The sequence below is a fragment of the Trachemys scripta genome, chromosome 10, assembly GCF_013100865.1.
Source record: "Trachemys scripta elegans isolate TJP31775 chromosome 10, CAS_Tse_1.0, whole genome shotgun sequence".
NCBI lineage: Eukaryota > Metazoa > Chordata > Testudines > Emydidae > Trachemys > Trachemys scripta.
Window position 1 is genome coordinate 63,702,189 of NC_048307.1, and position 27,147 is coordinate 63,729,335.

Consider the following 27,147-nt stretch of genomic DNA (forward strand, 5'->3'; position numbering starts at 1 on the left):
GGAGGAAAGTTGACTGCAATGCAGTGATGTGTTTTTGCCTAGGGGTTTAGACTAAAGGTGTTGAGCACAATATAAATACTTAGATAGCAATGCACCTGACCCTAAGTAACATAAATACCATCATACAGTGAAAGCCTTTAGAGGATGAATGTTAATGAGGATAATCTGATTTTTACACTTGCTCATTGGATAGATTACAAAACATGTAATGACAAGAGGAACATCTGATACTGGAGACAATCTCGGTCATCAAGGAGTCCCTATTAACAGTTCGCACTAGGTGTAAATGCTGGTGGTATGGAAATTCACTCTCAGCACAGCCTTTTACTGCAGGAAGATGACATGAAAATGATCCTGAAAAACCACTGAACAGCTATAATAATTTGTCTCCAATAGGCCTTTCATCACTGTGGCAAGGCATGTATATAGCAGAAGATATTCTCATTGGCCCTCGGTGTTTCATTTACACTGATGTACCATTCAATACATCCCCATTATATTGTCAAACAAGTACATTGGCTCGGGATTGTATTTTTCATACACATGGCTGGCTGTGTATTGGCAGAAAAAAATCCTCCTTTCTGAACTCTGTAACAGAATGGTACAAGTCTCAATGGTAATGGTAGCTGAGCAAGGCCCAAAGAAGCTGCCCCCATCAGGCCTCAATTCAGCCAAGTACTTGAGCACACGTGTACTATAACTACTCATGTGCTTAAAGTTATTGCACGTGCTTAAGTACCTTGCTGGATCGGGGCCTTAGTGCATAGTGAAGAAACTATCAGCCAATATAAGACTCACTGAAGTCAGTGCGGAAAGGGGCTTTTCATTGACTTCAATGGGAGTTGAATCAGGCTCCAGGTTAGTATTTAAACTGAAAGGGAGAAGTGTAGCAGCACGGTCACCATACAGTCACAATCCCACTGCTGCTTCAGATGCCACCAAAACTATTGTCCTGACATCTCATGGCACATATGCAATAGGACAAAAAGAAATATTATGAATCCTTGCCTGCTAAAACAATAATGCTCCCTCCTGTAGTGTAGATGGTCACTCAGCACTATCTTACTCTAGTTTGCTGTTTCCAAATCTCCAGCATGGATTTTGGAGAGAGTCTCTGCTGCACTCTGACCAGATACTATTTAGAGGCTGTTCTACTCTCCTTCCAGGACAGTATAGGTGTGGAAATTTGAAGGTGAAGCAGGAATGTTGCCAAAGGAGGCTGAGGCTCACCTGACTTCTCTATGGTGCTTGGACTTTCATCCACTCTTATGGGAGCTTGTTCTGACATTCTTGTAGCAGTTTATGCCTCAAATTGCAAACTCCTTCCTTCTTAGCAGCTTAGTTCTGCCATCCTTGCTTGGACAAAGCTCCCACTGAGTTGTTTGGGAGTTCCTCCTGACTGAGGGTGGCAGGGTCTTCCTATTCAACATTCTCTCTTCTAACAGGGCATGGGGAAATTGTCAGCTGAGTCCAGCCCTCTGTCTCCCTGTTTGGCACCCACCCTCCATAGGGGAAACCTATGTTAATTCCCAGCTCAGAGATGGAGCTTTAACCATTGTCCTGCTAGACACCTCATGGGAGTTGTGCATCCCTTCACAGATGGTTTTTTGAAAATCAGGGACCAGATTAATCTGGTCTCAATTCTGGCAATCTGTTTGTTTGTTTGTTTGTTTGAGTCTCTCAACTTGCAGCTCCATCCATGTGAAATATTTATCAACGGAAATAAAACTATTATCATATGCATTGTGGGCAGTGGAAAGTGGACTGTTGTCTGAGAAGCTGAAACGAAATGTATTTGTGTTATCGTAGCATCTAAGCCCCCATGCACAGACCAGAACACCTCTTTGCCAGATGCTATACAAACACTGAACTAAAAGATGGCCCTGGTCTCAAAGAGTTTACAATCTAAGTAGAGTCTGTTATGATAGGCTTAGAAAGGAATAAGTATACCTGTCATGAGTTAATGTTTCTCCACATACCAGAAATAATCTTGAGTACTTCCTGAGAGTTTGCAGAAGACTTGGAAAATAATGGCCTAATGTTTAGGCCACAGATATTAAGATCAGTGCATGTGTTTTATTGCTATATAAGGTATAAACCGTTAGTGTCCTGTTTAAACTCTTCCAGCTAATAAACTAGCCGAATGTTCTTAAACCTCACTAAATGATTTCACGTTGCTAATGAAACTTCCTGACATTACTTAGGCAATAACAGAAAATCTACAGTCTGCCTACCATGACATAGCACAACTTAAAATATTTAACAAGAAAGGTTAATGGACCATATTCACATCTGGAGAAGGTCTCTGTTTATCCTCTTTCTGGGTGTATTTATCACTAATTTGAGTTGCTAATTTTCTGCCATTGAGTCCTACACTGTATTGCATTTGAAGCATCACTTGGTGAAGTACTGGGAAGAACTTAAACCAAGCTGATCTGATCTTAATGGAGTTATACTTGTTGCCAAATTCAAGTGCTGGCCAGCTTTATTCCCCTCCCCCTCCCCCCAAGTCTATTCAGATCGTTTCTTTTGAAGTGATCTGTTTCCCTTCCTCTGGGCCTAACACTGCAAAATGCTGAGGGCCTCCTTGGAGGTGCTGGCTGTTCCAGGCTACCATTCCTATCAGGGTGAGCTCAGGGTTCCTAGCCCATCCTCAGCATCGTGTAGCATAGAGTCCTTCATTGTTGCTTGTCTGTCTCTTTTCAAAGTTTATTTTAGAAATAACATGTTCCCATCAGCCAGCTGCCTGTCTGTACTCCTTTTGAGCTCAAAGCCTGAAGACCATTTACTATTAACTACTTTTCAATGTCCTTTCCCCACGCTTTAAATACTGTAGTGCTTGCTGTGAAAACAAATGTCCGAGCTTTCCAAGCTGCTTGATCCTTCCAGCACATTTAATAGCCACGCTTCCTATGTGAGAGAGAGGAATGATAAAGCCATTTCTTACAGCACATGGACTCCCCAAACAAGTCTCTTAGAGCAGCTTCATACTACACTTAATAAGCTGCAGCGGCACTGTTGCAGTTGTGATGCAGTAGCTACTTCGCTTTAGGATGCTACTTCGCGGGTGGGAGAGTTTCTCCGGTCGGAGTAGCTGATTCACCTCCGCAAGAGGCAGTAGCTAGGGGAGGAGCCCTCCTGTCGGCATAACACTGTCTGCACCTGGGGTTAGATTGGGTGTGGATTTTTCACACCCCTGAGCAACTCAGTTATACCGATGTAAGTTTATAGTGTGTAGACCGGGCCTTTGGGCAGCCCAGTGAAGCTAGCATGGTATTACATCAGTTGGCATGTATTTAACTTTAATATACAAGCAATAACTTGTGAAGAGGCCTGTGATAGAGTGTTACAAGCTAACAAGTGAGCCAGCCCTCAGGTCACTTAGGGCAGGTCTACATTACCGCTTAAGTGGATCTAATTTACGTTGCTCTGGGGTGCGAAAAAGACATGGCCCGAGTGATGCCAGCAACACTGACCTAAGCGCTGTCCCCACCAGTGCTATGCCAACGGAAGGATGCTCTCTCGTCGGCATGGGGCATCTTCACCAGACACACTACAGCAGCGCAGCTGCACCCATGTAGCGCTTCTAGTGTAGACCTGCCCTGAGATGCCAATTACCTCCCCAGAGAAAGCTGATGGAGGTAGATAATCTGGCTGGCTGGGATAAAATGTCAATTACCCAACCAAGGTCTGATAAAGAAGCATAGTAAAGAATTGCTGGGGAGAGAGACAGGGAGGGGAACAGGGCTAGCTGAGCCTGGTCACATGGAGGCATCAGAGAAGGGAGCCCTCTGTTCCCCTCAGGCCCCGAGGAGCGGGCCAAAAACATTGTAGATTGTTGCATGGGGATTGTTGTGGTAGTGGTGGAGGAACTTAAAAGGGTGCTGCGAATGCACAACCCGTGGAGTCTGCACAGTTTCTGTGAAGAAGCCAGGAGTGAAGGCACACCCTGTTAAAGGGCTGCATCAAACAAGGACATGAGATCAGAGAATGCCAAAAACCTCTCTCCCTCTTCTATGTCAAGAGGATGCCTGGAAATCAGAGAAGCACTTTAGGACTTGTCGTTTTCATTCTAAAAAACTCAGAGCTTAACTAATGGCTACTGAAGTCAAAAGGATAATTAGTGAGCTAGCCTTCCCAAGGCTTCATTCCAACATCCATGCCTGGAGCAGATTATGCTAAAGCCACTCTGCTGTGGCTTCCTCCCTCCTCCTCCCCTCCAATCTCAGGGCTCCAGTAAATTATACACAGACTCTAAATCAATTTTCAATTAATCTCTCAAGATCATCTGCTAGCTCCTTCTCTAACTGGCAACATTAATGCTAGAAACACAAAAGTGATTCAGAGAGCTGAATGCAGGAATTTATACTGGGCAACGCTGAACTTTTTCCCCTTTCTTAATCCAGGCAGCTACACTAATTATGAATTTTGTTATGCTTTCGTCAAAGATGAACTGAGAAATCTGATTACCTATGCAATGGATTTGGGCTAGGAAATACTGAAGTTGCTCAGTGCTATATTCCGAGGACAGAATAAACCCTGGGAAGACAATATGCCACACTTTACCATTCAGTATCTATCAAATAAAAAATGTATGCCTCTGAATGTGTCCTGGGAAACACTGGTTACACTTGTAACTATACTGTCTAATGCTGTTTAACCATGTGCTTATTACTTGTTTTATATTTACCTATGAATGATCTTAGTTGTATTGCTTACTTTTTTATCTGCAAAAATAAAAGAATCAATGAAAATATACACAGAGTTCCCATCTTTACCCTCTAAACCCCATTGTTCTAAAAAAGTCATTTTACAAGCACTTATAATAAGCTCTTATTGCAATGTCCTGGGCATTTGCTCAGAGAAACTAAAGAACAAAATGCTGAAGGAAAAACGTTTTGCCTCTGATTTTATTTACAAGGTTCATTGTATCTCCAAGCACTAGCTTTTCCTGCCAGAGAAACTGCATCTAAAGTAGTAAAGCAGTTTAATGTTAAGTAGGGTCAAACAGATTTAGGACATGATTCAACTTCAGTAGAAGCTACTGGGAGCCTTTTTTTACTTCAGTTCTTCACAGAGGGATGAATTTTTCAGTGTTAGTAAAAGCAGCAGATCTGGCCCTATACAATTGTGATGTTACACATGACAATAAGGAGGCTGCTTCTCCAGAATATGCTCCCCTTGCCTCCCACTCCTCCTCCTTAAGATTTGATCCCAAGAGTTTCTCCAATGAGACTGAATTAACCTCTACCAGATGCTCTTCCATACTTCTTTTAGATGGATTGTTATTTAAAGGGGAGTGTGATCTGAGTGTAATCTACTATACATTTTAAGAGCTGCATGTTACATTGTCATTCTTTTCTCAGACTATATGGTCATTGAGTATGACGTTTGGCATTATTTTTCCAATTTCTCTCAAGCTACTATCCTTAAGCACGCACAGTCCAGGGAACACTGCCTGAAGTAATGGCTTGAATTCAGGAAGGATGTCTTTGTGGTATTCAGGCTCTTTAATCTTCAAGGCTAGGGACTGGATCAGCAAGTGCAAAGGGGGACTGATTCTACTAACTGTTTAGATGTGCTTACATGTTACTATAGTGAATTCTCCAGCAAAGAGATCACTGAAGTCTTATTGTGTCTGCTCTTGCCTCCTTCCTCCTCCTCGTTTCCGTCATGAGATGATGATATGACTTGTTTGGAGTAATGGAATGTAAATTACTAATGTCAGAATGTGCGTATTATGACTGACTTCTTAAAGAAAGCAATATCCTTGCTTAATTTTAAAAGTGAATGGATAGAAGGGCTAGGTCACCAGAACAATAAATAGAAGACCAGGTTCAGGAGTGGCACAAGGTGAGGATGGAGAGATTTGGATGTACCCATGCATTAGGTGCTAAAAATCAAATAACCCTGCGATAGCATTAGCTTATTCCACTAAGGTGTGCTGTCATGGTTTACGAAGTCTTCAGAACACATAGATTCTATGTAGTTGCTTGGCTATCATTCTTTTCATACAGATCAGCTGCTGTATGTTAAGTGCAGTTGGCTATAGAACTGTATACCATATTTCTCTGCATAGTGCTTCCATAAAACATACTGCATTTTCCCTATCCAGAAAACTAACACAGGAATCATTTCCTTCTCTGCATGTCTCATTAGAATAGCAGGAATGTTTAAGCCACTACTATTTGACATTCATTATCTAGACAGTGGTGAAATTCGCCTTAATTTATTCTCCTGGGTAATTGTAGTAGTCTGACCACAGTCACTCCTCATTCTAACCAGAAAACCTACATCTGAAATAGGGCTGTACTGTATTTCGTTGGGTGGTGGGGTTAGGAAATGATCGCCAGCAGGCAGCGATTGACATGACATCTACTGACTTGTTCTTCCTTTGCTGTTTTATAGGCAGTTGGCATTCCAACAGCAGAGGTATTTCCTGTTTGAGTGCTCTGTAAAGGGAATGAACACATTTAATAACATCCCCCAGCTACAAAGATGCACAAAAACAAGGCAGAACACTCCCCATATTTCTCCTCCAAAAAATAACCTTTGTAATTCCATTCATATCTCCCATCACATGGTCATACAAGTACCTCTGCCTTCAATGTTTCAGCAACTGCTGCTTCTCTTTTCCCTGTCAGGGCACTGGTAGCAGTGATGCAGTGTTAAAATCTTAGTCCCATTTCTAGTGGACAATCCACACCTCTACAACTGGAACTCTTCTTGGCACAGGATTGAGTGGGATACTCTCTCACTCCTAGAGACCAAGGACAAGGCCATGTGGCATGGCAAAGTTCGCTCTACCACTGTTCAGACTGTCCCGGTCTTGTGGAAAAGCATGGGGCAATAACAAGTTTGTCAATAAAGTACCTTTCATGAGCACTGAATTCACTGAAAAGAACGGAAAAAACCCGGTTCCTTCTAATCACCCACCCCTCTGCTCCCTTCAGACAAAACAGAGCAATGACACAAATACAGTTAATGGAGTCTCTGGTCCCTTCCCTCACTCTGGTGTCTCAAGAGTTAACATATTAAAATAAATGGCACATTATGCCAAGTTATCAACACATAAATTGTACAGTGGCATATAGCAGATTTATAGATGCAACATTCACCCTGGGGATGACAAGGAAGTAAGACGAAAATACAGAACTGTTGTCACTATCACATCTTTCTCATGTGATATACAGGCAATGCTGTGTGGTAACTATCAAGAAAGCTGTTTTGTAATCACAGGCATTCCTCAAAGCATCTATACGCACTAATCACTGGTTGCAGGTTTTTTTTTGTTTGTTTGTTTGTTTTTAGTCACAGCTTACATTGGTCCCTGTTGCATAGTTTAGGTTTAATGTTTAGGTTTGATCGGGGAGGGGAAATGCTTAGCAAAACTTTATGGTACTAGAAATGTTTGTGTGGAATCAGAAGAACGTTCAGTGGAAACAGTTTGCTTTGATTTAAACATTTCCTTGTAGAATTTGCAACATTGCAGCATTTTGTTAATGCACGAAATCCAGAAAGTGAAATGAGCTAGTCTGTTGTCTGACTGAGAGATGTGCCAAAAGTGAACTAAACCCTGTGAGTGGTGAGGAGAATTAAGTATTAATGTCACTAAAGTCCTAATAAGTGCTAGGAGTTAGTATCACAGATGACAACCCCTCCATTTTAAAAAAAATTCCCCTTTAACAGCTACCAAAAGGGACCTATTCTGCTCTGTTACTCCTGTCAAACCCCACTGAGTTAGAGAGAGAATGAATGAACAGCCATTTCCTTCTCCAGTGCCAGAGAATAGGTCTCAACACAGCGCTTTCAGTCGTACCCTGATTAGAATGGCTGGTGGCTCCGGAGACTCACAGTTGCCAGCTCTGGTATCTGGCTTATTTTCAGCATCATTTGTTTGTTTCCTGTTTACTTTTAGCTGCCTCTCACTCCTAATCAAAATTCACTTCTTTAATAACTAAGTGCTCCAGAGCCAAATCCTGCTTAGCTTACTCATGTGGATAGCCTTACGTGATGCTACTGATGTGAGTAAAATGAGCAGGATTTGGCCGGAACATGAACAAAAAGAATTCCAGGTGTTTTTCTTCCCATACATCTTCCAACACTTGTCCTAAGTCTTTGTCTGCATTAAGCAACCATTATTTCCATGCAAACCTACTACAAAATATTTATATTGCAGTAGCAGCTAAAGGCCCAAAACAGGGGTCAGAGCACCATTATGCTAAGCCCTATTCCAGCTTAATGAAAACATCGTCCCTGGCCCAAAAGTTGCAATCTTTCCCATCTACTTTGCCCCACAATTCTGATCCATATTAATAGACTTTAAAAAAAAATCTTTTGGAAATACGGGGCCAGATCTTCATCTGATTTAAACTGGTATAAAGCAGCACAGATTTACACCAGCTGAGGATCTGTTCAATGCTGGGAACCAATTATAACAATGCAAATCTCTTTTTAAATGGACTGAAGGAGAGCAATTGACACTGCAGACATAAAAGAATTGCTTGTACTACTGAGCATATATCATGGTCATGTCTTCAGATTCAATCTTGGAAGATGCAAATTCATGATTTACGGCTCTGGTTTGCCACCATTTTTATGCAGATCTCCCCCACTGATTTCAACTGAGTTCTGTCTAAAATTAATGGCATGATATGGCCCATCGTGACTGTTGCTTCAGGACTGTATTAGTCTCCAAAATGTGTTTTGTTACATGACTTCAGTGGAATACAAAATATTTCTAAGTCACAAAAGGAGTACGTTATTGTCACCATAATATGGGTAAAATCCAGCCTTCTCTGAGGAGGAAATGCTATTTTCCACCAACGCGGCAGGATTATTTTACATGATTGAGAGAAATTTCTGCTTTTGAGGAACTAGACCCTTCGTAAATATATAAAGATTTGGGTTGACTTCAGCCAATTATTGAAGAAGCTAGCCAAATGATCATGTTCACTGAGATTACAGGCTGGCATTACCTCTAACTTCTCTATATGGCTGTGTTCTGTATGCCTTTCATACAGTCTCTGTGACTGAAGTGGATAGTTTATTAATGTTTTACAACAAAAGCCTAGCACTTTTCTTTTGGATCCTTTCATGTTATTGGAATTAATAGGAGTCTTCATGTAGCTATTCACTATGTGAAGTGGTTCCCGCTTTCTTTTTAGTTGTATTGATCTATAAAATGTAGGATTCAAAGTTGCTCACTTAAGTTTCTTATACATTTTCATTATCAAAAACAGACAAAAAAAGCATATCTTAGAGGCTATCTCAATGTTCTTGGTAAAGTCTGGATTGAGAAAAGCATTCCATTGGCGGTGGAGCTAAGATAGTAGTTTAACCAAAACTCCATACTTTATTGCATATATTGGGTGAAATTCACACCTGTACAGAACCCCAACACAATACCTATGCACACTGATTGTGTGATACAAAGGCCTGTGCTGGCTCTGTGCACACAGATGAATTTCACCCCTTCACTACAGTTATTAGCTCTGTTATCCCAGTATAACATTAGAGAAATATTGGATCTAGGTTTACAAAGTCCCAGCCTTGGAGGATACGGTCACAGCATTGTGGGCATGTGTAATATGGATCTAGGCACATCTGGAGTAACACCACAGAAGTAAATGGATTTACTTTGGATAGACACTGGCATCACAGAGCAGAATTTTGCCCAGTGTCTGGCTGGCTGTGGGGGAGAAGGGTGAGTGTTTTTTTTTTTTTTTTTTTAAATAAAACAAGTGGGACGAAAGTAGTGAATAACAGACTAGACTGTTGGATGATGAGTTCTGTATCTCTCCAGGTATTGCCCTTCCATCATCTGGCACAGTAAATTACTCAACGTTACTGTAGAGTTAGCTTTGTTCTCTACTTAAAGGCATATAACATTGTTGTGACAAGGAAAGGCAATTTCCCTTATCCAGTGTACACAATCTCTCTATGTTGCAGGAGTCAGTCATTTTCAAGGGATTGCCACAGGACTAACCACTGCTTTCTGGCACTCCAGAGCAGACACTTAATAGGCTCATTTGGACTATGTCTGGATTATTTATTGGCTACATTACTGGTATTCATCTGGTTACCGAGGAACATTTACAAGGCTTAAATAGAGGTTTCTCATGCGTCAAAGCTAGCAAACTGAAATCGGATTGTGTTACTTAGAAAAATGATTTACAAAGATGGAAATTATTCTGGTCCAAGGACTACAGAAATAGAACAGCACAAGCCATTCCATAGCTGCCAGCTGAAATAGGACCCCGTCTTGTACTGTGTATGTTTCTGATTCCTTTTTGTGGGTTGCTGTCTGTGAGTTCAAAAGAAAAATCTTGTTCAACTAAGTTTTGAGCTGCAGAGTTTCCTTTCATGTTGGAAGGGATACACTTTGGGTGCATAGTCCATGGTGCTGTCCCTCAGGTTCCCTTTGAATGCTAAAATACTACAGCACCTAAGAGATGAGAGATCTGTAGGGGAATTCCACTGGGACTGAGGGACTGCAATCCTTCTATGGTGTCTAGAGGCCTGGCCCAGTGACTCCACCACTGCTGCCCTGGCCCATATGCTGTAATAGTGGCTGTCACCGCTCTCTCTCCACGTGGGAGTTTTGGTTGGAACTTGTAGGAAACCTGGTAGTCAAACACATTAGTCCTGTTTCCCCATCTCCCTGAAACCTCCACTGTGTGCTTCCATGAAGCCCTGCTCCTCAGTACTCCGAGCATGCAATCATCCTGCATAGCTTTTTCATTCACTGGCTACTGAGTGCTGGTTTGGGGCCTTCTCTGCAGAATATATATTCAGGATTTGGTATTTAGAGATCAAAACATGGTGGTGGTTTTTATGAAGCTTGCCTTACATAAGGTTCAGTACTGAACCTTATTCTGGGCATAGAACTCACATAGGAGTCAATGGGCTTGCAGGTCCTTATGTGATTACGTAGGAAATAGTGGACAGGTGGGTACTGCAGGGACTGGATGAAATTAATGGCTGCGAATGATGTACTTTTGGTACCATGGAGATGGTAAGTGCTCAGAGTGGTAGATTACAGAGCACCTCTAAAATTCCCCTACACTTTGTATGTGTAGGGTGACCAGATAGCAACTGTGAAAAAACGGGACGGAGGTGGGGAGTAATAGGCGCCTATGTAAGAAAAAGTCCCAAAAAACGGGACTGTCCCTTTAAAAACAGGACATCTGGTCACCCAATGTATGCATAGATAGAAGTGTGGCTATTCCTAGTGAGTGTGGGGAGTACAGACTACATGTCTGTAGCAGCTCACCCAAGCCATGGTATGGTAAGAGATGTCTTCTAATAAAGAGGAGAAGGAGTGAGTGTGTCAGTGCTACAGTATAACAATCCTGGCCTCTGAATAAGGCTGAGAGTTAATCTAATGAAAGACATTGGTGAGCCACAGCGTATGTCTTAATTTACGTTGCTTGTTACCTCCAACATCAGTCCCTGAAACGACAAACTCAAAATATACAAGAGGGAATTAAATCCTCATGGTGAAATGCTGCACCATATTTGAAGATTAGCAGCAAGAACCCACGAGCCTCACAGAATGCTACAACGCCTCATTGCACTCCCGTGACAGATCAGAGGGCAACAGCCCATTAAAACACACACCTTTTTTGTATTCATGAAGCATTCGTCATTAAAAAACCAAACCTTCGTGATTGCACAAATTGACTCAGTGCCATGCTTCTTACAGCTCTTTTCACTGCAGGGGGCCAGGAGGCTTCACAGAACTCTCACTACCAACTGAGAACAATGGGGAATAGTCATTTCAAGCCAGAATTTAAAATCTTTATGATTTAGTCAAAACTATTCATTATGAGTGACACTACTGTGAGGAGTCATCATGCAAAGCCCTTCATACTGCTTATGTCCCTCATAAACCCTTACCAGTTAATTGGCGCTTCGGTTGTGCAGCAGACCCTTCCTGATCCCCTTGCTCAGGGATAGTTTTTCACCCCATAATATCTAATGTATTCATAGCTTTATTCCCCATGCATGAAATTCATCTAAACACAGAGAATCTGAACAAGGCATTATGCATCACTTGAATTCAGTGTAAAGCCCCACCAAAGCCCAATGAAGTCAATGGGATCTTTCCATCGTGCTCTTACTGAGAAGAGGATCTTATCCATGCCCCCTGCACTGGTGTGAATTTTACTTTCTTCCTACAGCAGCATCCAATCTTGTGGTTTAACCTTCTCCAGCCCCTTGACAACTGGTGATTTGTTGGGCTTGTTTCCATAAGGGCACTGATCTGCTCCTAAGCTGCAGTAGCGTTTCTCTTCTGGGTTGCAGCCAATCTGGTGGCCTATCTCAAATTGTTTATTTACAATACATCTAAAAGCTTTTTGACATCCCAATCAGTAGTAAAATGAAATAGTCATTGATTTCCTAGAAGATATATCAGACTTTACATCATTATAAAGAGGAAGAAAAGTAGAGAGCTGAGAGATAATGAGTCATAACTTTTGAGTATCTCCTATTCTGTCAATGGAAAAAGCTGTGTGTGTGTGTGTGTGTGTACACGCACACACACTTTTCTAAGGACTGGTAATTATAAACACTCAGAAAATATTAGCAAACTTTAAAAGCTTTTAGAGTATGTTGTACACAAAAAATATTGAAGTTTTTGACTTAGAAAATATCCAGCTTGATAAACCATCCTAACCCAGAATGATGGGACTGCATAAGTTAATAACCACCGCTAGGGAAATAACACCAGCTAACTGAGTATAGATCTAACCCAGGCAGCACTGTTTATATTGAGTTGTCAGTCATTTCCTGAACATGACTGTCTCTATGCCGTGCATAACGAAGGTGCTTATTATATTAGTGATATGACGGTCATACCTTCTGTTGTGATTCCTTATTTGGAAAATAAAATGGAGCTACAGCAATGTTTCCCCCAGCAGATATTAAAAATCATCTTGAACTATTAGAACAGAGTTGGGTTTCAAATAACTCGTACAAGGTAGGGTTTCTCAGCTGGTGAAGTACTTAGAATAAGAACTACTTGTCCTTTTACAGATATTTTTTTTTTTTAAACAATTGGAAATTGATGTCCTAATTAAAACCATTCCCTTGAAGCAGTATATTATGTCTTAACACCCTCAAATGCTACATCCTAGCTAGGTGGAGGCAAGAGTAAGCAAATCAGGGTGGACTGGGGGAGGGAAGGGGAACACACACACTTTACCCCCATCTAGCCACACATAGATGCCCAAGAAATCATACTGCAGCCTGGGGCTGCATTACCTTTCCTACTGTGCCTTCCCCACCACATGAGTTCTGGGGGTTGCTGTGGCCAGAGGAATCCTGGGAGAGTGGGCACCCTTAAAAATATGACACACGTTCATTCACCTACTGATTCTTGTGCAACCAGTGCTTAATGTTCTTCCAGGCACAGCCCCTTCATCCCCTGACACAACCCACTCTTCTGATCTTTTCTGTGAACAGTAGGTGGCGGTCATGTTCCTTCTGCATGCTGCAACTCCTACTGTTTGCTTAGGTACCCCTTGGCATCTAAGTGGTGCTGGCCGGAGCTGATCACTCATGGGAAAAGTCAAGAGTCCCCTTCAGACATTCCACCAAGATACATCCAAAGCTCTCATTCCAACACCATTGGCTCTGTCTAATCACCCTTGCTGTTTAAATAGCACCCTTGCTGTGTTCAGAAGTCTTGAATGCAAAGCTATAAGAAAGTCACCATAACACACTATAAGGGATTATCGTGAGGATGTCTTCAAGATTGAGCAGTTTATGATAGAAAGGGAGATGTAGCAAATGGCAACCAGGATGGAAATGAAGATCTTAGTATGAAAATAAGAGAAATCAACAGCTTTTGGGAAAAGAGGAATTACAGAGGACCTCAGTGTACTGTAGTATGTACAGATATGAAGCAAAAAACAAAGGATAGGAAGATACGAAGCTCCGCAAGCAAACTTACATAGACTACGGGGGCAAGAGCATACCTACGGAAGTGAAATGTGATTTGTTCATGAGTAAATGTGTGAAATTATGCAAGACCGCAATATGAGCAAATAATATTGTACGTGTGTATTTATAGATAAAAATACATATACCAGTATTTGGAAGCAAAATATTCTGAAATGCTGTTCAGCTAGTAACTCTAAAGTAACATGCTGATGTAGGCTTCCTGGTTTATTTCTGTTGTAATTTTTCCCTCTGTTCGCACACTAGTTTGTACTTACCTTGTTTAGTATGACATATGGAGCTCCTTCTACTGTAGCGAGGCTTGCAAATTCCATAGCAATTCAAGTGAAAGAGTGCTAACGCTGCTTACAGATGTGCCAAAACTATGACAAAATGAAGGAGAAACAGAACTTTCAAAGATATTGATGGTGGCCAAAACCTCATGATGGAACCCATTAACTTTGCCATTTATCTTTTATGGGAACAGACTCAGTCCCATGTCAACTGATGTCTGGTTTAGCAGCAAATTAACTTCCAGCTTGTACCTTGTTTAATTCAATTCCCAACTCTGCCATAGTTTTCCTGTGTCATCCTGGATAAATCCCTTAATTTCTCTGTGCCTCAACTTGCCATCTGTAAAGTAGGGATAATACTTCCTTTCCTTGGTGCTTTGTCTAATTAGCTTTGTAAGCTCTTTGAGGCAAGGACTGCCTCGCTGTTTGTTTGTATAATGCTGAGCACAGTGGGGGGCCCTGATCTCAGTTGGTGCCTCTAGTGGCTACTGTAATATTTCAGTGGGAGTTGCAACTATTCCTTATCTCACAGGACCTTGCCCATGTAGCATAGGAAGTTTCTGAACGTCATAGAATGCAAAGTCTTGTCTACTGAATACCCAAAACGTAACTTGTGTGCACTCTGAGGGTGTCTACACAGTGTTTTAAAACCAAAAGCTTGTCTCTTTCACCAACAGAAGTAGGTCCAATACAAGCTATTACCTCATCCACCTTGTCTCTCTCGTACCCAGGGACCAATACTGCTACAACACTAGAAAGGTATTGACAGACCAGTTATGAGCTTCATATAGCATGAAGTTGTATTTGGAGTGGACTCCAATTTCTTTCCTAATGTAATATCAGATTGTCATGTGTATTTGGAAATAAAATACGAAACTCTTTCCTCTAAGCTGCACTAATTCGAGATCTTCCCAGCAAATAAGGCCAGTGGTTATTTCCATAAAAACATAATATTGAACCTTGTGCAGGTAAATAAGGGATCCAGAGAAGGAGGGATAGCAAGTGACTGTTAATATACTAATACAGTAGAACTTCAGTTACAAAAGCCTCAGGAATGGAGGTTGTTCATAACTCTGAAATGTTCGTAACTCTGAACAAAACATTAGGGTTGTTCTTTCAAAAGTTGACAACTCAACACAGCTTTGAAACTGTACTATGTAGAAGAAAAATGCTTGAAACCAGTACAAACAGTTTCCTTACCATGTCAAATCTTTTTAAAACTTTCCCTTTATTTTTTTGGTAGTTCACATTTAACACAGTACTGTACTGTATTTGCTTTTTTGGTCTCTGCTGCTGCCTGATTGTGTACTTCCGGTTCCAAATGAGGTGAGTGGTTGACCGGTCAGCTCATAACTCTGAGGTTCCACTGTATATTTATATACCCGAAACCTTTTTTATTCACAAATCAGTTTTAGTGGATTCCTTTTTTTTTCTTTTTGGGGGTGATTAACAAAAAAAGAGCAGCAGCAGCATCCTTTATTTTTCACCTTTTCTTCTTTCCTTCTGCTCCCTCCAATCTGTAACCCTCTTCCCTGCTGTCTTCCCCTCTTCACAGGACTGATCCCTGATTTGTAGTCCATCCACTCAAAGATAGACCATTCTTTTGGCAGACTGGTAACCGCATGTGCCAAAGGAGAAGTGAGGAAAGGGAGTCGGAAAGTAGAATAATACTTTATTATTTTCTCATGATCACATTGATTTCTCTCGTTGTGGCTGTCGGAATTCAGACTCGAGCTGAGAACTTTCATTAGGGTTTGCAGCAGGATGGGATGTCACAGTTAGGGGCAGAACTGCTCAGCATTCTCTGATTCTCCCGTAGATCCTATCCAAGTATTATACAGTACACGCAAACAAAAAACGATCCTTTCAGAAAGCTATCTCGTCACCAGACTGACCTAGCATAAATCCTCCGTTTTTTAAAATGTGCAATACAAGACAATTAAACATAAACTTTATTCTGTTTCTTCTCTTATGAACCAAACTTCACACATGAGCTAATTAACTACATCTCAGAATGGACTGGAAATGATTACTGTACTATAATGCTGTGGTTTCCTAGCAACCATGAGAGGTAAGTTGGAGACTGTGAAAGAGAAACCCGAATAACAGTATTTCCAGACACTGAGGGGAATCTTATTCCTAGGTTTATTTGCTGGTTAGCTAGTTAATTATTTTCAGTTTCTTTCTACTTGCCCACTTCAAAGCTACATCTTAAATCTTTAGGTTGTAAGGGAGAGATTTTTCAAAGCCACAAATGGCAGTTAGGCACTTAATTCCCACAGAATTGATTAGGCACTCAAGTGCCAATTGTGGATTTGAAAATCTCCTTCTAAAATGTCGGAAAAACACAATCCTGCCTCCAGCTCCTAAAACAAGACCGATCCATATGGCACCCAATCCCCTGGACCAGGATTTTTGACCAGAAGGCTTGCCTGAATAAAGGCTGCAATTGTTTCAATGTAAAGGCATATTGCTTCGGTGTCAAGTATGCAAAGAGCTCTTGAAAATTCTTTAAATTTTATTAATAGTAGAAAGTTTAAATGTAATTTAAAAAATCCTGTGGCTAACTTAGTGGACTATCTTTTCTTTATTGCTCTTTTGAGCTCTTGAAATACTTTTGTCATTTGAAGATGCTTATAGTTACTTTACTTTAGTAGAGGTGACACTATGCCACTGGATTCCAAAAATAGTCAATTTTTCAAGGCAGTGTACAATAACATCCTAACGACCAAAATTTCAACAAACTCTGTCAAAGCTCACAAAATCACTTTGCACCTCGCTATGCAATTGCCATTCAGATGTGACATCATGTAGCTAGAACTCTGGATTTCGGTTTTATCTTGGAGCAGAGAAAGGTCTCTACCACTTTTTTTTTTAAAAACTATTTTTGTTTAGGGGGAAGCCAAGGATGAGAGCCTTCTTAGCTATGCTGGGAACTTTTGAACCTGGGAAAAAACCTCCTAAATAGCAAAGTCAAAGGCCCTTGCCTATCTCTTTTCAGTATTAAAAAAATTCCTCCATTCTTTGGCCAATTGAAAGAACTGCTCAGCTATGGTTCATATTACTCTGTATTGCCCAAACAGCTCCCAAGAGCATTTTATAATAACCAGTGAAACAGGCAAGAGCGTCCTTGTAAATGTATCCAGGTATGTAGAAACTGATTAAAAAGTCCGAGTTGAATATTAAATGTGATTAGATTTTTGTTTTGTTCCAGGCTTTTTACAGAGCAGAAATCTGTGCTATTATCAAACTGAAATATTCCTTGAATTTAAGTCTCCCCTTTAATATGGTCAGAAATCCACTAACAGGTTCAGAAAACAAACCTGAATCTACTTAAAAACAAAAGAATTTTACTTAGCTATTGCATTTCTGAATCCTGGCAAAGTGGTGCCAAAAGGTGTCAGTGGGGGGGTCAGGGGCAGCGAGGGACGGTCCCTCTTCCTTCAGCACATTATGCACTGGCATAGCAGAGGTTAAAAATAAACTGAATCAGTTAAGACAACAGCTCCAGCCTGCTTTTCATTTACAAGGATGGACTGAGAAATCACCAAGCAAAATGGCTGAATTTAGCAACTTCTACAAATCTATCTCTTGTCCCTTGTAACTGAATGCAGGGCTCTGGGAATCTTTGGTTAGAGACTTGTAAACACCTGGACTAATCCTGCGTTTTTTTTGAGTACCCAAAACTCCCATTGACCTTAATGCTGAAATCACAGGAGGAACTTTGTTTCTAGCAAGAATAGAGGAAGTGAGTGGGGCTGACCGGTGTAAACAAACTTCACGGCATAGAGAAGTGGAGTTAATTGGAATGAGTCTTCGTTAGTGGTGACACTTGAATCCTTCTTGGAGATGTACTTTAAATTCATACTGCTTCCTGCTGAGATGTTCAAGGCTTTTTGTTGTTTTTGTTTCAAGAGATTTTATGAACACTTTAACACCTACAACTGAATTTCAGCATGGACAGCCCATATCTGGAAATAGGATATGTGAGCATCAGTGCCAGTCATTTTGCGCACCAGTTTTTCTTCATGATACATGGATTTAACTCCCATTTTTTCCAATGGTCTTGATCTAACCTGTGGGCTTGATCCTACTTTCCTTGTGCAGGCTGAATTCCCATTGACTTTAAATTGGATCAAGTTAAGCCCAACTGACTACTATACCACCAGGGCTGGCTCTAGGATTTTTGCCGCCCAAAGCAAAAACAATTTTGGCCGCGCCCCCCCCCCCCACGGTTCTTTAATTACCCCACCCCCGGCCCCGCCTCAACTCTGCCCCTTCCCCAAATCCCCAGCCCTGCCTCCTCCCCCAGGCTCTCAAGCCTAGGAGGGAAGGAGGGAGGGGGAGAAGCAGCACCCGCGCTGCGGCCACTCGGAGTCTCCCCCTCCCTCCATCCCTCCCAGGTTTGAAAGCCTGGGAGGGAGGGCGAGTAGTGGCGCACGAATCAGCTGTTTCGCGAGCCATGGCAGCAGCAGCGGAAGTGAGCTAGGGCGGCCGGGGCACATTTTTAGGGGCGGTATTCTGGCGCCGGCCATGCCGCCCCTAAAAATGTGCCGTCCCAAGCACCAGCTTGTTTTGCTGGTGCCTAGAGCCGGCCCTGTATACCACATACTCATTAACCCTGATAAACCAAACCTTTGTGTCTCGAACTGCTAACCTCACCACCCACAGTGGCTGATTTGTGGGTAAATAGAAGTTACACACCCTTTGTTCTGGGCTAATCTTTCCCTAATGGTAGCCCCCATCCCTGCTTATTGCTCTCAGGGTACATCTACACTACAGGGGGGAGTCGATTTAAGATACGCAAATTCAGCTACGTGAATAGCGTAGCTGAATTCGATGTTTCGCAGCCGACTTACCCCGCTGTGAGGACGGCGGCAAAATCGACTTCTGCGGCTTTCTGTCGGTGGCGCTTACTCCCACCTCCGCTGGTGGAGTAAGAGCGCCGATTCGGGGATCGACTGTCGCGTCCCCACGGAACGCGATAAATCAATCCCCGAGAGGTCGATTTCTACCCGCCGATTCAGGCGGGTAGTGTAGACCTAGCCTCACTTGAAGAATAAATATTGGGTGCTCCCCAAACTGGCCAACCTCGTGCATGTTAAATGAACCTGTCCTCCTCTGAACCTATACAAGACTGCCGGAGAGATACAGTAGCAATCATTCTCTCTCAGTGCCTATAAATTTTCTATCCTCCTCTACTCCCAATGGTCTCTGAGTGCTAAAATCTGACATAAGTAATTGGATCTTTGACCTGCTGAAGCTCCTTGGATGGTCCTTTTGGTATGTCTGGTTACAAGCTCAATGTCCCCTTCCCTAGGTAATGGAAGGACCATCAAAGCACTTCTCTTATCCTTCCCACAGAAGGAGTCTTCCCTTTCCTATACTCCAAGGAATTTCAGACTGCTTAGAAAAATAATCCAGGGGAACACCATAACCCTATGAAAGGACAGTAATCTTCCTTGTAGTTTATAGGTTCCAATGTTCCTTTTCATGTTACAAGTCAGTGAAAGCCAGTCCAGATTCTTGAGAGAGACTGTCTGTTTAGTCTAGCTTGAGTCATGTTCGGAACAGTCCTACTTTTGTAAGATTTTACTCCTGCCATATATGGCATTGTTTTCATTGTTGAGGAAAATCAGTGAAACATATGTTTAAAGTAGAAAATGGTATTTTCAGGTTTGTCAAATTGTGTATCTATTGCCCATTAAATCTGCATGCTATTCTTTTAATCCACCTTTTTGTTCCCACTGGGAAATGCAAAATACTGTGGACTCAATCACAGGTTTATGTTTAGGGGTATATTTTTAAAGGGGCTAAAACCCACCTTCCCTTTTTACAGATGCAATTTGCACCCACAAATAAATGTCAATGCAATAAGAGAACTTGCAGCCCCAATTTAATTGCAGCTGCAAGAGCACATGTTCAAGTTGAAACTGCAAAAGGAACGCTGGCTGCTCTCATAAAAACTCTCTGCCTTTAGATGCAAAAGGTGGTTCTCATATTTCCATATAAGGTATATTCTCAAAAGGCAATAAAGTCTTTTGTTAACGACAGACCTCCAAGGCAGCCTTCAGCATTGGCGATTGAAAAGGTGGCCTTCTTCCCATTGAACATCTGTGACCCACCATGGTGTTAGTATCACTGTTTCCTAGGGGTGTTCTATTTCAAAAGGAGGCACTAAATGCTCAATGAGATCATTAAAAGATTCCAAGATGATTTTTCACCAGATCAGGGATGTTAATTTAGGGGTGATGTCCCTACTTAAATGACTACATTCTAACTGCTAAAAATTCTCTCTAGTTTTGTTAGAGGAGTTCTTAATCTCCTTTACTGAAGACTGCTATTTAATGCTTCTGGTGCAGAGTGACTACCATGTCCTACCCACAAATGGCTACTGTCCAGTGTCTGGAATGTGATTCTTATATTACATGCAATTCTTGTATATATGGTAACTTATTTGCTTTACTATGACCTCACCTTCCCTTTTCCACACATCTTCATGTTGCATCATGTCATAAAATATACTGAGCTCATTGGGGCAGGGGCTGTGTGGCTGCTTGTGTGTGTGTGTGTGTGTGTGTGTGTGTCTGTACATTGCTTGGTACCATGATGCTTTGATCCATGATGGTGCCTCTCCTGCAAATGAGTGTTTAATCACCAAATATTTATGTGTATATTTTTCTGAGTTGACGGGCCTAAAATTGTAAGAAGTAGCAGGAAACAAGTGATAAGATAATTCTTCCAAGGAAAAAGTAGCTTTTCAGTAATAACTTAAAATGGATTTGTGCTAACGTCAAAAAGTAGGTTTCAGAAAATTGGCTTCTTCAGATTCAACAAGATCAAACATCGCATTAACAAACTTTATTGAAGCAGTGAGCAGAACACTGAGTTTGAGGTGAGCTTTTTTCAGTTTCATCATCCTTATCAAAATGTAGCCCCTGTTCAACACAGACTGCTCCTGAATGGAATTGGTCTTCAACACACAAACGATGACAAAGAGCCGTCTGACTCTTCCATAAAAACAGTTCAGGTCTCTACCTGTCTTGTACCTTATCAAGTTCCAACCCTTGTTTCTTATCTTGTAATGTTACCTAGATGTTGCACAAAATGAGCAATTTGAAGAAAATATTAAAGCATTTCCTCACATGTTTACTACTATATACTCTATCAATTAAATTCACCTCTGTGAGAGGGCCACCAGAAGGACTGTGTACTGCTTAAACCCCATGTGAAGCCTCTTTGAACTTCACCCCAAGTGAAGAGAAAAAATTAAAGGCAGAACTAAAAGAATTAACTCAGCCATTTAACAGAAGATGGCTAGTAACACATGAGGAATGAGCCAATAATAGCTAAAAACTTCCATACTGGAGGGGAGTAGGGCTGCCAAATTTGGTGGGATGTATTCCTGGAGGTTTCATCACAAGACAATCTTTCATTGAAGATTAATCTCTAATTCCTGGAGATACCAGGACAATCCTGGAGGGTTGGCAACCCTAGAACGGGGAGGAATGCATTCCTGATTCTACGCCTGAAAAGAAAACTGGCTATACTTTACTTGTATTGTGGTGCAGTCATAGATCAGAGCTAGCATGTACAAACACAGAACAAAAAGACAATAGCTACCCCAAAGAGTTTACCAACATGCTGAAGATTTCATCCAAGAATGCAGGCTAAAGTATGACAAGGATGTCTTTGCTTAAACAATGAAAATACAATGGAAAAAATTGAGAGCTCTTCTCAGGTGTAATCCTCCCTTCTTATTTCTGTTGTATGGTTGCTGAGCACCCTATTTAAACCTTTAGCTACTTGAAAGATGCTACAACATGCTTGACATTGCAATGTTATTCCTTGAAATATTGTGGCAATCAAGAGGGGGACACTGGATAGTTTCAGACATGTTATGTAACCCTAGTACCTCAATGCTTGCGGGCCTCTAAATATCCCAGGGCCAAGCTATACCCTAGAGACTTGGCAGAATAAATGAAACGTACCTTTTAAATTAAATTCATGAAAGCTAACAGTATAAAAAACCCCTAAGTCCTCTAAACTGAATCCCCTTTTCTATGGTTTTTTTTTTTTTGGCTAACTCATATATTTAAAACCCCAGTTCATGGAAACAAGTGATTGAGAGAATCTCAATTTTCATTAATTTAAGCCCTCATGAGAAGCTTGAAAACATGCCCTAAAGGCTCAAACCAGAAGGCAAATAGCAGGAACCCCAATCTCCTGATTTATTTTTTTAAATGCTCGGGGTTGGCAATAATTGTAATTGTAGTAGCCGGAGTACTGCCTCTTCAGAATGAGAGAGGTATGACCAGCATATCCACTGAGAAGGCTGTATGGCAGGGAATTCTGCTCCTGTGTTGCTACAGGCCAAACGTTGTTGTTTCATCTCTGTTAATGAAGGGCTGTGCACAGGCTGAGCTCGCTCTCTCTAATGGGGATGTGGCTCAAATGCACCTTGTGTCAGGCTCAGCCCAGTTCTCTAGGTGAAAGAAGTAAATTCTGGGATCAGCTGATGGAAGCTGGGTGACTTAGAACTAGACCTGCCAGGGTAAAAAGGGCAGCCTGGGGTTTTGGCTTGTAAGTGCAATCCTGTAGGATAAAAAGGCAGTTGCTGGAGGAAAACCTTTGCAAAAGTGGGCAGAAAGACTCTCCTTAACTCCCAGGCAGAAGGGTTTGGGGAGTGAGACCTGCAGGGAGTAGATACTCTGGCAGAAGACCCTGGGTCAGAGGATGGCACATGGTTCGTAGAATTTACATTAAACTGTTTTATCTATTTGGGAGAACTAAAACTCAAGCCCTGAAGAAAAGGGACTGAAATATGCATGCTGTTGGGAGGGTTTTAGATACACTGACTGGTGAGTTGGCCTATTGGCTTCCAGGCTGTTTAACTCAGCTATGTTAGAGAGTCTTAAAATCTTGAGCAGCAGAGTATACAACAAACCAACAGTAGAGATGGGCCCAGACCAAAACCCTGCATCCAGTTCCAGTCGCTGAATTTTGCAGAGTTCAGATCTGGACTTGATCTTTACTGTTTAAGCGCATCCCTAATTTGCAGGGAGTAAACCTGGAAGATCCCCAGTACATTAGAAAGCATGGTAATGGTCATGAACATGCTAACAGTGGCAAACATTTTGTTCTGGTAACTTATCCTTCAGTGAAAGGTCTTCTCTCTCTAGTTCAGTACAAGAACTGTGTGTTTAAAAAAAACTACAGTTTCAATTTGTGGATTCTATTTTTATTCCAAACATGCTTTCTGCCACATAGCTAGACAATCTGAATCAGAAGCAAATAGAAGGATGTAAATATGTTCCTGATTTCTCTTGAACTACTTTTTTAAAAGGGAAAATAGGAATTTCCTATCATTACTTGTACATTCCTTTGCTTTGGCATAGCTTGTCAAAGAATTATCTCATCATTTGTTTTAAGATGTCAAGTGTGGTTAAGATTAATTAGTTTTCATACAGAAATCTCCTTTGAGCAATTTATTGCCCTTACTTCCCTTGCTTCAGCCAGCACAGAAAGCATGTATATACTTGGAGTTCAAGAGCAAGTGTCAAATATGAAATTGCTTCTTGGCTTTTGGCTATTGTGAAGTTTTCATGACTGATATATTATGGTAACTGTATTAATGAGTTTTACAATTACTATCCTTTTCCCAATGCATTGCATTAGTCTTACTTTCTATTTATTTGTATAATAACTGGGACTGGGGCCCCTTGTGCTAGGCACTGCAAAAACACAAAGGGAGGGGCAGTTCCTGCCCCCAAAGAGCTTAAAATATAAATAGACAAGGCAGACAAAAGGTGGGAAGGGGAAACAGAGTTGAAATGAATTGCTCAAGGTCACATAGCAGGTTAGTGGCAGTGGAGGGATTAGAACTCAGCTCTCCCGACTGACTCATAAACTCGTATAATTTTAAGGTCAGAAGGGACCATCATCAGACACACTCAATTTTGCATCATTAAGCAAACTTCTGCAAGATTTCCCTATCTCCCAGTCCCATACCAGCAATTCAGTATTTATATTAACTCTGGGCTTTAAAGAGGATCTATCTATTTTCCTAATGTACAGTTTGGCCAACCTACTGTTCATCCCTTTGACATTGTAACTGAGATCCGTGCACCTCTTTAATTCAATATCTGCCTCTTGGAATATCAGAAAGCTGCCACGTGGCTATGTCTACAGTGTAGCTGGGAGCAAGCCCTCCAGCCCAGGTAGACAGGCCCGTATTAGCTCAACTTGAGCTAGTGTCCTAAAAATAGTGGTGTGGATATTAGTGCACCAGCAGAGGCTTGTACCCACTCTACCCCCTGAGTGGCTAGTCCAAACCTACACTGGTTCCACATCAGCCACACAGCTATTTTTAGCATGATAGTTCGAGCCGAGCTAGTGCAAGCCTGTCTACATGGGCTATGCGGCTCACTTCCAGCTGCAGTGTAGCTGTCAACTTTCCCCCTGCTACACTGGCAGCAGGAAGGGGTGAGTGGTGTACAATCTTTGGCACTGTAGAGTCAGATCATCATTTCTCTGTGTGGTCCTCCCTGAACCAGTTAGATCAGTCTTGTAGCGCATGGTGTCTAATTCCCTTTTGTGCAGAGGAGAATGTTCTCCCATAATGTGATTCCTTTTTATTCTGTACATTATGACATAAGCAGAAGGAGGCAGGGGAAGAAACTTGCAGACTCAGCTCTAGAATTCCTGACTTTCTGGGTATGTGACTTCTCGCAAAATCTTGCTTTTTACCTTTTGAGATCTGGATTTCAAAGTGAAAGCTGCATTAACGCTAACTTCGGGTTTTTTGCATGGAACAGGTATATATGCATGTGTCTCTAGTGAATTTCACATTAATTTATAAATACTGAAAACATGTTAGTAAAGCCAGTGGTGCCTATTCTGACTCCCAGCCCAGTCCATATATGCAGCTTCAAGAGCTGGAAAGGAGCTGCAAAGGGCGAGGGGGAATTCCCCTAGCACAGAAGCAGCACAGGGCTGCTATATGTAACCCATTCTGCCCCTGGGCTGCAGGCTCATTGCTGCAGGGTTTCTGGGCGGTGGTGCTGTCCAGGAACAGTTGTGGGAAGGCAGGCTGGGGGATTGCTCAAATTTATGTTCTGTTCTGGCCCTAACAGCAGCCCAGAATCCAGATGGCGCAAAGATGACTTGGAGTCGCCTTTCCCTTTGACCCACGGCTGTACCTCTCAGGAGATACGGGACAGAATCTGTCCCAGCAATTTTAAAGTTAGTCTTTCAGATTTGTTTGAAATGTGTAAAATGATTTAAAAGATCTGTTCTGTTGGTGTACATATCTGTCTCCTATTAAAGGTAATGAGAAGCAGCTGTTAATGGAATTACGTACATGCGCCAAAAAGCTAATAGCTTGTATTCTGTAAACTGCTGTCTCTTTGTTATGTGAACAGTTACGTGGTTATATGTGCTCTTATAAAATAAACTCCTTTCCTGGAATGTCTATGCTTATAGACTTTAATATCATTTAAAAAATATTCACTGCATTAGACTGGAAGCCTGTAACATTCAACTTCATAATCAAAGCTTCTTGTAAAGATTATAAAAAAAACCACCTGATTAACTGGACAAAATATTGCTATAAAAGCTACTTTGGTGTCTAAGGATTTTATTCTCAAGCAACTTTTTAATCTCTTTTTACATAACCATATGGTCAGTACAGCAGAGAATGTGCTTGCATTGTTGCCAGGGATGATCTAAATAAGCATAGCAGTCCTAAATGATATTCGTCAGTAAGAAGCATAACCATCTCTTACCTCTCTTTATCAGAAGTATGAAAAATAAACTATCCCACAATTACCAGTTTATTATAATGGCACATGTCTGATATGGATTTCCATCAAATGTGGCTACAGGAAAATGTAACCACATTTATAGAAATGCTGTCTCAGGCCCCAGCATATGCTGGGGTATAATAGATAAACCTTGTATAGTTGTGGTTGCCTCATACGGTTATTTTGTGGGTCAAGTGATGCTTCTGTATTTCAGTGCGCAGGTGGCTGAGGTATTTTTGTTGTGCCTTTCCATCATCTCACTGCTGATTTATGGTAATTGCAAGAAAATATAACTCCATTTATTTCTGATAAAATAAGGAAATGGAATGATGGTATTAACAGAAATCCTGCTGCTACAAATTACTTGTACCCTTCTAGGACTGTGCTAAGGGAATTTGTGCCTAGGTGATCTGTGCAAAGCAAACAAATTGCACTCTATGTAAGAGCAACAATCATAACTACTTACAGTATAAAGTGATGTAAATTTACATGGAACTTCAGGGAACATGTATTCTGTACGTTCTGTGAATCCAAATTTATCTCATTCAGGCAAGACCAAATCACACAAGACAGCAATGTGAAGGGGGGAGGAGGAGGGATTTCCTGAATAAGTGGGTTTAAGATGGTATCTGAAGGAGAGGGGAGAGAGCTCTTGGATGAGGACAGAGAAAAGGTTGCTCACACCTCCACCAACTCACATCTCCTCCTTTTGGGTCCCTAGGTGTCTCCTCATAAGTGTGTATGTGCTAGACCTCTGCAACACACTTCACTGGAAGAGGCTGCCCTTGTCCATGTCCTTTGGCCAAAGACTGAGTAAGGGTTTAGGCTCCAGATACCTCTTGCCTTTTGCTCCTTCTCCTCAGAGGTTGAAGAACTTTGCTCTCTTTGGGGCCAGTCTTTGTGAAATGCCACACAACAAACTCTTTAAAAGATTCTCTAAAATTGGAGAGAGAACTCAAACTGTCTTCATAATCAGAGGGGTAGCCATGTTAGTCTGAATCTGTAAAAAGCAACAGAGGGCCCTGTGGCCCCTTTAAGACTAACAGAAGTATTGGGAGCATAAGCTTTCGTGGGTAAGAACCTCACTTCTTCAGATGCAATCG

General features: G+C 41.5%; 1 protein-coding gene across 1 annotated transcript in view; it reads right to left on the minus strand.

The window, feature by feature from the left end:
- Nucleotides 1-27,147, minus strand: part of TNFAIP8L3 (TNF alpha induced protein 8 like 3) — a 52,598-nt gene that overhangs the window by 13,035 nt on the left and 12,416 nt on the right. The window lies entirely within an intron of this gene.